This window comes from Castanea sativa, chromosome 9 (assembly GCF_040712315.1).
Source record: "Castanea sativa cultivar Marrone di Chiusa Pesio chromosome 9, ASM4071231v1".
In the NCBI taxonomy this organism is placed as follows: Eukaryota; Viridiplantae; Streptophyta; class Magnoliopsida; order Fagales; family Fagaceae; genus Castanea; species Castanea sativa.
In genome coordinates this window covers 20,266,012-20,281,540 of record NC_134021.1, presented here as the reverse complement: position 1 = coordinate 20,281,540, position 15,529 = coordinate 20,266,012, and positions in this window count along the sequence as shown.

Genomic DNA, 15,529 nt, shown 5'->3' with positions numbered 1-15,529 from the left:
GAGTACGTGCTCTCTGAATAAAATATGGGGCAAGCATATCGTAAACTTTTGGGTTTCTTAAGGTTTCCTTAAACGCAGGACTATGTTTACGGTGAAGATTCTTGCGCTCAGAATTTAATGGAATCAAACCCCTGTAGTCCTGTACTATTAATTAGTTAAAGCATGTGCAAATTTTTTTTTTTTCACCTTTAAAACCTATTTTTTCTATTTTACACATTTATTTTTACAAAATATCCTACATCAGTTTATCTATTATACACATTTATTCAAATAAAATATTCATTTTTTTAACACTGTGAACAGTAATTGTGAGAGTGAGATGAGAAAGGAAATGAGAAAAAAGAGAGTGAGAAGAGAGAAAGACAGAATAAAAAAATCATTTACACGGTAAACAGTAACTGTGTATATATGCACGATTACTGTTCATTTGCAAGACCACTGTGTATATTTAAACATTTTTACAAAAATTGATATGGAGGTTTTTGAGTTAAAATATGCAAAATTGAATATTTTTTGTATTTTAGAAGACTATCCACGAGTTAGTGTGGTTGCTCTTACAGTAATTATTTAGCTTAGCTAACCTTATGTGCCTTAAACATACATAACTGTTCGCCGAGTTTCTTTTTTTTTTTGGATGAAAACTAATGTAGTTATGGTGAAACCATTCAGCCAGGTTCAATTCAAGAAACAAACGATATTCCCAATTCCCATAAGGATTTGTAGGAGTACTTAGAGAGATCACATAAGTGGGTTGTTTAATTAGGACGAGGCCTTGACGATTTAATTTCCAAAACTTCTGTCTCACCATCTTTAATTTGAGAGACGAGGCTGCGGTATGTCAATTTTGATCACAATTATCTAAATAGGTGATTCATCTATTTGGTTAAATTTTTCAAGATCCAAAGCTACGTCAGCTTGTTTAGCTTCCCATCACCTTTTTCACCTTCCAAAACAAGTTTCATAGGTTTAATTTAACTATTTTCACTTTTCCACTGCCGATGAAATGCAGTGAGGGTGCCACGTGCTAGCTTTCAATTATATCAGAGCATTTATTAGTAGGCTATTTGAAAAAAAAATTGATATCACTTTCATAGAAAATTTAAAAATCTGTTAAAAAAATCAGTTACTTTTTTTTTATAAAAAGTTTTTAAAATAATTTTATAATCTAATACCCTTAGAACGATTATTAACTTCTTCCTTTTGTGATATCCCTCGTATAGGGAAGAAAGCTCCATAGAAAGCATAAAGAAAAAACCCTAAACAACATGTTAATTTTACACCTTATCATGACATACAATAGAATACTTGTGTCATTCTTATCAGTAATGACAAACTACTGTGGATCACTTATTTTGAAATTAAGAAAACTGAAAATGTACTAAATCCATGCCATCAAGATATCAGCCTAATACGTGTAATTGGTGGCCTGCTTATCAAGATAGTAAATTTTCTTTCTTCTTCCACTACTAAAAATTCAAGTTATTGCAACAAGTTTTTTGCGGCCGTTTCAAAAATTGCCACTATGAAAGGTTTTAATAGACCGTGTTTCTTGTAGTGTTCTTTTTTTCCCCCTAACTTATGTAACACTAACTGGCCACCCATTGCTTGTTTTATACTCACACACAATTGTTTGCAATACAAATTGATGATACAGTTTATCAACTATCCAACCCTACCCGAATACTTAACTGAAAAGGGGGATAAGAGATATATGGGAGTTTGGCTAGCAGAGAAGTCTGCGATGCCTAGGTCAATCCACAGGCTTTTAAGAGGACTAGAAAGAGTAGTTTAAGGATTACTTTTTCATACCTATTTTGACAACTGTCTCCCTATTTATGCTTGTTCAACAGATCAATCCCTCTGAGATATTAGCTAAGTTATCCAGCCTAACTTGCCTTCCTGATTTATACTTTATCTTGTGAATATTATCATGGATGCCAATGGAGTAGGATGGCATGAATATACTTGCATGCGGAGAGAGAATTGACTTGGCTAGTTGTCTCTTAGTAAACAATCTTCTCGCACTCTAGTAGAGTTGTCACATCATCATTCTCCACAATTTTCATGAGCAACACTTTACTTCACACTTGTGCAATTGTGCTCTCTGTGACAGCCCTTAAAATAATCTTTATATATGTTTAGGGTTGTAAGAAAAGAAAGGCCAAACACATACTCACGGATTGGAATAAAATCAGAACTAAAAATCTGATTTTCATAATTCTTGATAGATACCCTAACTGTTGAGCTTCGGGCCTAGACAACTTTTTAAATCTCAATAAATACTAGTTGTCGAGGTTTAAAATTCAGCACTTCATTACTTGATTCTTGAACAGACTTGCGTGGCTTTAACACTTAAACTTGAAACTTTGTTCCTTGAAGCATTAAACATATCCTAGATCTACACAATTACAAGTAAAGTGCGTTTTGTCAAAGGATTAGCCAATACATGATGACATATGTTCTTAACATAAATCACATATGTCCTAACAAAAATGAGGTGACACTTCATTCTCCTTATCATAAATTACAATATTTTCACAATCTCAATGTCTGTAAAAAAAATAAACATACTAACATGACTAAGACAAAATTGTAGTTTGTCCTATGATTAGAAAGGAAATTGAAATTTATAATGAATGATAGAATATGTAATACTAGCATGCTTAGTGATTCATATTTTGTACGTTGTTGTCAATTTCATTCTGTTCCGGTTAGAAAACTTGGCTCACGTTAGTTTATAGATGCGAATCACCCCTGACCCCCTATTCCACCACAGCCTAAATTCTGACTCTCTTTGTTCCATTCTACTAAATTCTAATCGGTATGAAGATTTCGGTTCGAATGTGAACCATTTTTTTTTTTTTAAATCATTTTATTTGACTTTTTTCATTACTTAACTCAACTATGATATATTTTTTTTCAACCAAGAATTTTTTTTTTTTCATTTGCTTACCCATACATGACATTTTTTTTTTTTCATTTACCTTATCATATTTGACACATTATACGATATTAAGAATGTGCATTATTTGATTTTGAATTCATAAATAATATGGTATAATATTATATGTAATAATGAAGAATAAAGTTTAATTACAAAATTAATTGTAGTCTAAGGTTACAACCTTACTCAATAAAATATATATTACTACATATTTTGAAAATCTAACCGTTAAATTGTATGTTTTTTATGTTCTTAATACACATGTAAAATTTTGTGTCAATCGAATATCATTTACTATATCATCTATAAGCTTATATTTTATGCATAATTTTAAATTACAAAACCTTGCAATTTAAATAATTTATTGATGACGCAGCTATTAATTTTTAATTTTCTAGAAATTTTGTAAGCATGAAGGATATAAGAAGAGTATGTAATCCGATGGTGGATTTGTCAAAATTCACCTTTAATAAAAAGATATTGAGTAAAGTTGTAACCTTAGGTTACAACCGATTTTGTAACTAAATTTTGTCCTATATAGAATTACGTTTATATATATATATATATATATATATATATATATCTATACTATATATAAGAGGATTCCCCTCATTCAACTGGACTTTTTTGTGGTTTAAAAATGTCATTATTAATGAAGGGTAACTTCATTTAAAAATAGGGTCATAAATGTCAAATAACAAATTTCACTTTGAATTCAAAACAAAAACTCCTAAAATTTAGGATTTTTTTTTCCTTCACGTTCAAAAAATAAATAAATTTACTACTAAAGTTTATCATTTTTATTTGTTTGAAAAAAAAAATACATTCACTTAATCTATACTATATATAAGATGATTCATCTCATTTAACTGGACTTTTTTGTGGTTTAAAAATGTCCTCATTAATGAAAGGTAACTTCATTTAAAAATAGGGTCATAAATGTCAAATTACGAATTTCATTCTGAATTCAAAAAGAAAACTCCTAAAATTTAGGATTTTTTTTCCCTTCATGTTAAAAAAAATATATACATTTACTGCTTATTTATAAAGTTTATCATTTTTATTTGTTTGAAAAATATAAAATATATATGTATATATATATATATATATATATATATATTTCTAAATTATAATAGATGCAAATTATCAATTTTTACCTCAAAATATAGAAGAGCCCCGAGCATGCACGTGAACACATGCTCAGATGCTAGTATATATATAAGAGGCTTCTCTTGTTTGGAATCCTCAATTCTGATACCCAAAATACCCTTAAATTTATCGATTTCTAAAGCTTAAATCATAGGGTTAGACATGTAAAATTAATAATTTAAAAACTCCTAATTTTTAGCTAAATTAAAAAAAAAAAAAAAAAAAAAAACTGCTTTTCTTCCATCTCCACATTTTTCTCTCACGTTAGTTGTCACAACTTCTTTTTGAATAAAAAGTAAACAATAAAACTGCGTTTTTTTTTTCCACAAACATACCATTTTTTATTATCATTAAACTATTTTTTTCCCACTTTTACATTTCTCTTTCACATTAGTAGTCAAGTAATTATACAACTTCTTCTTAAAATAAAAAATAAAGTAAAATTGTCATTAGTAAAACATGTAAACTCAAAAATAAAAAATAAAAAACCTCACGCACAAAACGCGTGTGATGAGAGACTAGTATGTGTTTAATAATAATAATAATAATAATAATAATAACCTTAAAATGGTATGCTAAAATTAACTGATATTGGAACATTCCATTTCAATAATAAATTGGAATAATCATAAGAACAAAATTTGACAATGATTTTTTTACATCAGAAGGCTCAGAACAATGGTGCACGTTTTTGTAAGTGCAAAATTTGTACCCGGACCCAAACGAGTGATGGGCTCAGGTCCAAAGAGCCTTATACAATGAAATTTGTAGAGTATGGGTTTGAAACTTAGATTAGGGATATTGGAAAGTTTGATAAACAAGCTAGAATGCCGCAATCAATGCAAGTAACAAATGAATGTGACAAAAAACCCTCCTCGGACATAAGCCGAGGACAATTTGTATAGTATTTCTTTCTCTAAGCAAGAGATTACAATTTTTAGTTTTCAAAGAAGAGCCCCCTTTTTTCTCTCATCTCTCGTCTTCTTATATCCTTCTTCTTCTTCCCTGTTTCATCCACGTGTAACACAGATCTTTCCCTTAGATACTTGTCCCATCCACCACCTCCTTAAAGTCTTCAAATAATAGCTGGAAGGCTGAATACTACTGTTCAAACGTCATTTCTCCATTAATGCGGTCAGGAAGGTAGATGCAGGGCCTTTAATGCGGTGGTTACAGCTTTTTCCTTAGATATTTTCTCCCACGTTCCTGCTTCTAACGGGTGCTTGGATCATGCCTTTACCCAACAGACCTTCCAGAATTCAGTCTCTAAACCCTTTAGCAAGTCCCATGGCCTTTAATGGGCTTGTCCGAGGAGATATTCCACCTCGGACTACTCCTCGGACCATTGCAGTGCGGACTAACCTGTGGGCCCAGAAGACTCTGATTGAACAGACTTATACCAACTAACTAGGCCCAAGGCCCAAACGTGCCTTTAAGTAATTTTACCCCCCACAATAGCCCCTCAAAACTTCATTTTTCCCTCCCATCCAAGGAGAGAAATAGAGTTTTGAACCAACAGCGCACCCTCCACACACTTCGCAAGCCGCCACACGTGTAGGGGTCCTTTCGTTCCTTTAAAACCACCTCTGACGCTTCGAAACCCGAAACACTCGCATTTATGGCTGCAAGTTACGTCTTGTCCCCCACGTTCAACGGTGAGATACGCATCCAACGGTCCAGGTTTGTCTTAAAAAATTGGGCGGGATAATTCTGATTCGAGGCTGCCTCCCACGCGTCAAAATGCCTGGGAATCTGCATCTCCATCCATTCTTTCAGAAATCAATCACATCTAAGTGTTAATCATTATCTTTCCTCTCAAGAAGCTCGTGAAGAATCGCCTAATCATTTCCCGTAAGTTTTCAATTTCCTTTACTCATTTCTTCTCGGCTTCTGTCCTCGGCCACCATCTAGACCCCTTCCCTTTTCTAAACTTTCATTTTCACTCCCACCAAATGGGTAGATTTAAGTGTTTAGTAGATACCGACGTCGGTATGGAGGGTTTTTGGGCCAAATATCAGATTCCCCAAGACGTAGGCTTAAAATATTGCCCAGTAGAAGCCATAGGTGATGCTAGGAGAGAGGGAGAAGTTATCATTCCCATCATCGCCTTCCTAGAAGGCGGGATGACCCTTCCCATGAAAAACGTAACCAGCGAATACCTTCGTAACCATAGGTTATGCCCAGATCAGTGCACGCCAAATGTATTTAGAGTCTTAGGTTGTGTCGATGCTTTAAACGAGCAAATGGGCCTAAACCTCACATGGCATGACGTCGTTTACATGTACGAGTGCCATAAGCTTAAAAGCGTAGGATACTACCTTAAATCCAGGTCTAGCATTGTTAGGCTCATATCCTGTCTTCCCAAGTCCAACAAAGGCATGAAAGATGACTATCTCATCGCCTCGGGAAACTGGTTTGACGGTCCTCACTGCCCAGTCGAATGGGGAGACCCAGGTGTGACTCCATAGGAGTTAGATTCCCTGACCCATGACTTAATCCCATTATCTTTACTGTTTTTTATTACATTGCGTATTAATGCACTTTCCTTTGATATTTATCGTTAATCTAACCATGCTCGTCTCCTCGGATGTTTTTTTTTTTTTTTCGCAGATAAACATCACGTACGTTCGCGTATAAGCCTTTGTAACGTCGCAGATCTCAACCGCGTTCTTTGCTCCGAAGTCTTTGTTAGCGAAGACCTACAAGTGAGAGTAGCCCACCTGATATTAGGATACAATCCTTTATCAGAGGACTTCCAAGAGATTGACAATGCGATCACCGCGGGAGACAAACAACGCAAAAGGATAGACGTTTCTCAACGAGGCTTCCTTTCTGACTGCGAACTCCAGACGACCCTTCCATCATTCTGTACTCTCGCCCCATCGCAGCAATTCCTCTCTCGGCACATTCCCAGACAACCGCCGTCCGAGAAGAGCCTGGATCCTCACAACAATCGTTAGAAGAGGAGATTGACCAGTTTCGCCTTAAGGAAGCCAAAAGACCTCAAGAGGATCAACTCATCATCCTCTCGGACGAAGAGCACGTGCCCGCCGAAACTTCGGGCATACAAGGTTTAATAATTGCACAGCCCGATTCTAGCTCCGAAGAAGACGACATGTCCACTCTAAGGAAACTGATGACAAAGAGGGGCTCGAAAGCCTCTAACAAGGACGCAGGTGGGTCCCAAATCCCTCCATCCTTGCCACCACCCCCTCCTCCCTCCGATCCTAAGCTTCCTATTCCGGAGCCTAAGAAGAAGAGGAAAAATGAGGCCGATGAGGCAAATGCAGAGAGGCAAAAGAAACTAAAACAACAATAATAACAGCAGAAAACTAGAAAAGGTAAGGGACGTGCCTCTTTAGTGGAAAGTAGGGAGAACCGTGACTTGGCCGAGGTATGCCATACACCGGCCAACTGGTCTCCCGAGCTGAAGCTAGATGGGGCACCAATCTCTTACCAATCCAGCATCAGGGCGTTCCAGCAAGGTCACGCTCACCACCTAGTTGAGGCTTTGGAACGGCCTTTTCTTTTACCGAAGGACATGGACGCCTTGGACAAGATGAGCCAACCACATCTTTTTCTCTCACTAAAAAGGGACTTATTTTTTGTGAGTGTCGCATGTTTACCCCCATCTTACTGCTTTCACTATATTTTAACGAAAAAATCGTTCTCATGTACTTTGAATTTGCTTTAACAATAACGCATTTATTTTAATATTTTAACGCAGGCCATTCAAGAAGTCTTTGCTGCCAAGAAGTGGGTGGAAGACTCTTGGAAGAAAGCTACAACTGAACTTGAGGTTAGGCAGGAGACCAAGAAGTCCCTAGGCCAAGCTCTTGCGCAGAACGAAAACCTAACCACGCAGCTGGCAGAGTAGAAGAGGGAGAGGGACGGTGCCGAGGCCAACCTAAAGAGGATGAGAACCCAGGTGGAGGGGCAACGCAAGCTTCTGCGTCAGAAGGACGAGGACTTGTCCAAAGCCCAGCAAGAAAACTCCAACCTGAAGAAGGAGCTTGCTAGGATGAGGGAAGAAGCTCATACCTTCAAGGACAGCATAGAGGCCGCGAAGAAGGCTACTTACAAAGAAGGGGTGAAGGCGAGAGAAAACCAACTGACAGAGGAGTTCACCGAGCTGTGCTGGGAGTACTGCCAACAAGTGTAGGCGGAAGCTCTAAATGTAGCAGGGATTCCCACAACTTTCGAGTTGAGGAAGCCTAAAAACATTTGGCTTCCACAGGACATCCAAGTGCTCGAAGAGCTTCCTCCTGTGGCACCTACCCCTGAGATAGCGCCTTCAACGCACCCATCCATGATTCCAGAGCCCATTCTTACTCCTAAAGAACTTGAGGGTTCTAACAAAGAGAAGGAACAAGGCGATGGAGCCGATAAGCCCACGAGCCAGAATGCCGAGCCCAACGTTCCTCCACCAGTGGGCAAAGACAAAGGGAAACAAGTCCAGACCTCATTCGAAGAAGAGCTGAAACGAACAGAGGAGGACTGCAAACCTAAAGAGGCTGCCAGCACTTCCAAGCAGGACCCCCCTTTTAAGGCTTAAGGGTCAGGCCACTTAGGACCCCCCTTTTTCCTTTCTTATGTAACAATTTTTGTATTAGGGCTTTTATTTTGAGTGTACATCTTAAAAGAAATTAATTAGAAACTTTGAATGGTTTGATCTTCATCTGACTTCCAACCTTTAGTACAAAGATACTAATTCGCTTCTCTTTAGCGCAAAATTGAATGAATGGAACAATTAACTCCACCTCCTAATACATAGTAAAGTCTTTATAACATTTCAATTAGCCGTAACTTTAAATAAAAGTACATACACTTAGCGTATACTTGTAAATCATGCTTCAAGACCATAATATATGTAATACAACAATACACCATCAAAAATTTAATTTAGGATTCAGTTTGGGGCATAAAGCAGTCCATCAAACTTACTGTGGCTCATCAACACATCAGCACTAATGTGGTATGGTTTTTGCTAATTTTCCCAAAGTAGAGGGTCCGAGGACCCGACATAACTAAGATTCTATTTAACAGTCAATAGGATATCAATTTCCGCAAGGTATGTGGTCCAAGGACCACGCATGACCAAGTTTCTGTTTGATATTTAGAAATAGTGAATTGAAATGTTAATTTCCACAAAGTAGAAGGTCTGAGGACCCGACATAACTAAGGTTCTGTGTAACAAACAATAGGATATCAATTTCTACAAGGCATGTGGTCCGAGGACCATGCATGACCAAGTTCCTGTTTGATACTTAGAAATAGTGAATTGAAATGTTAATTTCCCCAAAGTAGAAGGTCTGAAGACCCGACAAAACTAAAGTTCTATTTAACAAACAATAGGATATCAATTTCCACAAGGCATGTGGTCCGAGGACCATGCATGACCAAGTTTCTGTTTGATACTTAGAAATAATGAATTGAAATGCTAATTTTCCCAAAGTAGAAGGTCTGAAAACCTGATATAACTAAGGATCTGTTTAACAAACAATAGGATATCAATTTCCACAAGGCATGTGGTCCGAGAACCAGGCATGACCAAGTTTCTGTTTGATACTTAGAAATAGTGAATTGAAATGTTAATTTCCCCAAAGTAGAAGGTCTGAAGATCCGACATAACTAAGGTTCTGTTTAACAAACAATAGGATATCAATTTCCACAAGGCATGTGGTCCGAGGACCATGCATGACCTAGCATCTGTTTGATACTTAGAAATAGTAAATCGAAATGCATAATGATAATTTGGACAAAGAATGACAAAAATGCTTTTTATTAGTAATAATACCTTCATAGGTTGTTTACATTCCAAGGGCGTTGTACAATTTTTTCATCTGGATCAGCTAAGCAATATGACCCTATACTTGCTACAGAGATGATCCGATATGGTCCTTCCCAATTTGGTGCTAGCTTTCCCTATGCTGGATTTTTGGCAGTACCCAAGACTTTCCTCAACACCAAATCCCCAGGCGTTAGTGGCCTCAGCTTCACATGGGCATCATAATTTCGTTTGAGCTTCTGTTGATAATAAGCCATTTGGACCATGGCAGCCTCTCACCGTTCCTCAACCAGATCCAGGCTTCTTTCCAAGAGGCCATCATAATTTCCCGGGCTGAAAGAACTCGTCCTTAATGTGGGAAACCCAGATTCCAAAGGTATTACTGCCTCGGCCCCATAGGTCATGAAGAAGGGTGTTTCTCCTATGGATCTTCGCGGCGTAATCCGATATGTCCATAAAACGTGTGGCAATTCCTCCACCCATCTACCCTTTACGTTGTCCAGCCTCTTCTTAAGTCCACTGACTATAACTTTGTTAACGGCCTCGACCTGCCCATTTCCCTAAGGATAAGCTGGAGTGGAGTATCTATTTGTGATGCCCAAGTCATTACAATATTTCCTGAAAGCTTTACTATCAAATTGCATGCCATTATCTGAAATAAATGTGTGAGGTACCCCAAATCCAGTGATAATGTTCTTCTAGATAAATTTCTTGGAGTCCACATTCCTAATATTTGATAAAGGCTCAGCTTCGACCCACTTGGTGAAGTAGTTAGTTCCCACGAGTAGCCACCTTTTGTTTCCCACAGCCCTCGGAAAATGCCCAACTATATCCAGCCCCATTGAGCGAATGACCAAGAACTAGACAAAGGATTAAGGACTCCACCAGGCTGATGAATATTGGGAGTAAACCTTTGGCATTTGTCACATTTTCTTGCGTAGTCTTGAGCTTCTCTCTGCATATTGGGCCACCAATATCCCTGAGTCAAAGCTCTATGGGCTAAGGATCTCCCCCCAGTATGGCTTCCATAAATTCCCTCGTGCAATTCTTCCAAAAGTGCCTCCGTCGCTTCAGGATGTACACACAGTAGGTATGGTCCAGAAAAGAAGCGTTTATACAACTTCTGATCCTCGGACAACCAGAATCGAGGCGCCTTTCGACGAAATTTTATCTATTTCAAACTTCTCCTTGGGCAGAATATCACTTTTTAGAAAAGAAACCACGGGGTCAATCCAGCTAGGTTCGGGCCTTATCAGATGGATATGGACGGCACCTGTGGTGGTTAAAGTTGGTTTCAACAAGTCTTCGACGAGGATAAGCCTAGGCAAACATTGAGCCAAGGACGTCGCCAAAGTGGCCAACGAGTCCGTATGCGTGTTTCCACTTCTAGAAACGTGCAAAAGGATGAAAGAATCAAACTCGGATTGTAAACTTTTGACCTAGGTCAGGTACTCTTTCATTCTTGGATCCCTAGCCTCCATGGTCCCCGTCACTTGGCCCACAACTAATTGAGAATCTGAGGACATATGAACTACCTTTCCCCCCATTCTTCGTACCATATCCATACCGACCTGGACAGTTTCATACTCAACCTCGTTATTAGTGGCCGAGAACGCTAATCTCAATGATTTCTTGAAGGTAATTCTCTTAGGGGACACCAAAACAAGTCCAACACCAAATCCCCTCTAGTTTGCTGCTCCATCAACATACGCTTTCCAAATCAGAGGCCCTTTGCCTGTGATCATGCCAACTGATTTTTCATCCATGTGCGATTCCCTCGCAGTTTCTTCTAGCGATGGTTCGGCAAATTCTGCCACCAAATCAGCGAGAACTTGGCCCTTCACCGAGATGCGCGGCATATATTTGATATTAAAAACTCCTAGAAAAGTTCCCCACTTGGCTACCCTCCCCGAATATTCGGCACTTCGTAATACTGACTTAAGAGGCAGTTGAGTCAAAACTACGACGGTGTGGGACTGGAAATAGTGAGGAAGTTTTTGTGTAGCATGGACTACGGCCAGAATTGCCTTCTCCAAAGGCAAATAACGCACCTTAGCTTCATTCAAAGATTTGCTGACATAATAAACCAGTCTTTATACCCCACCGTTGTTCCTTATTAGAACCAAGCTGACTGCATGGATAGTTATAGCTAGGTATGCAAACAGGATTTCATCGACCTTTGGCCGAGACATGATGGGTGACCGGGAAAGATATTCCTTAAATTGCTGGAAAGCTAAACGCATCCGTCGGACCATTGGAATCCTTTCCATTTATTTAACAATTGGAAAAAAGGCCTACACCTATCAGCAGACCGAGAGATAAATCTGCTGAGAGCAGCAGTCATCCCGGTCAATTTCTAAACTTCCTTTGGGTTCCGAGGTGGTTGCTAGCCCTGAATGGCTTTGACCTGTGCCAGATTTACCTCTATTCTCCTATGAGTCACCATGTAGCCTAAGAATTTTTCGGAGCCCACCCCAAAAGAACACTTTGAGGCGTTAAGGTGCAGCTTGTAGTTCCTAAGTGTTTGAAAGGTGTCGTCCAAATCTTTCACATGCATAGGTATTGTCTTACTCTTCACTACCATATCATCCACATATACCTCAATGGTTTTTTCAAGCTGCAATTCAAACATCCTGGTCATCATCCTTTGGTAAGTAGCCCCTGCATTTTTTAAACCGAATTGCATCACTTTATAGTGATAATTTCCCGTAGGAGTAATGAAGGCAGTCTTCTCCTGATCACCCAACGCCAATGGTATTTGGTGATATCCCTGGAAGGCATCTAAAAAACTCATCCGAGGATGCTCGACCGTAGCCTCCACTAGCTGATCGATGCGAGGCATCGGGAACGAGTCTTTTGGACAGGCTTTGTTTAGGTCTGTGAAGTCCACACATACTCTCCACTTTTTGCTCTTCTTTTTCACTACGACTGTGTGCGCCAACCACTCTGGGTAGAAAACTTCTTTAATAACCCCAGCCCTTTTAAGCTTGAGCACCTCTTCCTTGACGGCCTCGGAATGCTCTTTCGAAGAACGCCGAGGTGGTTGCCTCCTGGGAACAACGGCAGGGTTGACGTTCAAATGATGGCAATAAAGCTTGGGTCAACCCCCGGAGCCTCATAGGGATCCTAGGCAAAAACATCGATATTGTTTTTAAAAACATCACCAATTCCATCTTCTCTTGGTGTGGTAACCGTATCCCAACTTGAAAGAACCTTTCGGGGTCATCAATTATGAGAAATCTTTCCAAATCTTCACACGTGGCCTCCTCTGCTGTCACCGCACCGGGCGCATCCAGAGTTGTTAATTGCTATAAGTCTTCCACAGCCGAGGCCGAGGACTCTAATTTGGCTTGATGCAGTACTGCGGCCGATATGCATTGCCTTGCTACTGATTGGCTACCAAGAATTTCTTCAATGAATCCACCCGAGGGAAGTTTTACTTTAACATGTAAAGTCGAGAAGACAGTACCCAAAGCATGCAACCAAGGCCTGGCGAGGATGGCCGTGTATGGAGAATATGTGTCAACCATAATGAAATCCACATCGACCGTTTCTGAGCCAGAATGTACGGGCAATCGAATCTGTCCCTTTGGTATAACAGTCTTCCCTTCAAAACTTATCAACGGCGAGTCATAGGGAGTGAGATCCTCCAGCCCTAACTTAAGCCCTTTGAATAAGTCAGGGTACATAATATCCGCACCGCTACCTTGATCGACCATCACCCTCCTGATGTCATAATTCCCTATCCACAATGTGACCACCAGGGCATCGTTGTATGGTTGAATAGTCCCAACCTTATCTTCATCAGAGAATCCCAAAATAGGCGTACTCCCTTTGATCCTCTTCGGCCTTGAGCCAGACTCCTCGGCCTGGGAATGTGACATCGCCATCACCCTTGTGGAACAGGAACCGGTCCTGTCCAGTGCAGCGAAGATAACATTAATCATTCCCAAGGGCGGCCAAGATGAGTTGTTCTTCTGATTATTTGAACCTGAACGATTTCCTTGTCCGTTGGGTTGATACAGGTGCTGCTTCAATTTTTCCTCGCTAACAAGCTACTCAAAATGATTCCAAAAGGTCCGACAATTCTCGGTGGTATGACCCACATCCTGATGATACTGGTAAAAAAGGTTCTGATTCCGTTTCATAGGGTCCCCCGCCATCTTACTGGGCCACTTGAAGTAGGGTTCCTTACGGACTTTCTCTAGCAATTGGTGCACTGGTTCTCGAAATACAGTATTAATTACTTGAGGAGTGGCTGAACCAAATTGCTTAGATAAATCTCTCATCGGCTTATTGTTATGGTACCTGTCCGACCTGAAATCCCTTCTCTCCTGCGGGATAACCTTTGCCTTACCCTTACTTTGTTGTTGATCTTCCTCAACCCTTTTGTACTCATTGATGCGATCCATGAGGCGACGTACACTCCATACGGGCTTTTTGGTCAGGGATTTCCTTAAATCATGATCAATTGGGAGGCCCACTTTGAAAGTGTTAATCGCCACTTCATCAAAATCTCCATCGATCTCGTTAAACATCTCCCAGTACCTGTCGAAGTAGGCTTTCAAAGTCTCACCCTCCCTCATGGCCATAGATAATAATGAATCCAAAGGCCGAGGGACTCTGTTGCATGTAATGAATCGAGACGCGAATGCCTTGGTGAGTTCCATGAAAGAATAGACAGACCCCGACTTTAGTCCGTTAAACCATCTCATAGCAATAGATCCTAGGCTAAAAGGAAAGACTTTGCACATCAAGGTTTCGTTCTGAGAATGTACCGCCATCCTCTAATTAAAATGGCTCACGTGTTCGACTGGGTCTGTCCTGCTATTATAGATGGTGAAGGTGGGCTGAGTGAACCGTCTTTGGAGTCTTCCCTTCTCGATCCTGCATGAGAAGGGTGACTTGGAGAGTTGGTGCAACGCTCGGCTCATAACATCGTTCCCCAAGCCCCTAGAGGGAAACTTCTTATGCTTACAACTTGGTAGGTCATCCTTTTCGTAAGAGAAGGTTTCGCTAGGGGGAGTCCTGGACCTTGGACTGTAACTGCTTCCCCGGGACCCCCCTGAGGAAGGATTGGATCGGGGTGAAGCCCGCCTTCGTTTGACACGGCGTAGCTTTTTCTTGAGGTGGTCAATCTCCCTCTGCATGGCCTTGGCATCATCCTCATGGGTAGCATTGTTTCCACCACGCGAATGGCTTGCATCATGGTATACAGTATGCACGTTTCCCTCTCGATCTCTCCGACGCTCAAGACGCTCAAAATGATCTTCGCGCTGGGACCCCTAAGATTCTGCATGATGCGAACCTAAGCCTGCCATGATGTTCCAATTCCTTCCACCCTAGATTCCCATAGACGGCGCCAATTGTAAGTGCACAATTTGTATCCGGACCCAAACAAGTGATGGGTCAGGCCCAAAGAGCCTTATACAATGAAATTTGTAGAGTATGAGTTTGAAACTTAGATTAGGGATATTGGAAAGTTTGATAAACAGGCTAGAATGCCGGAATCAATACAAGTAACAGATGAATGTGACAAAAAACTCTCCTCGGACGTAAGCCGAGGACAATTTGTATAGCTTTTCTTTCTCTAAGCAAGAGATTACAATTTTTAGTTTTCAAAGAAGAGACGCATTTTTTCTCTCCTA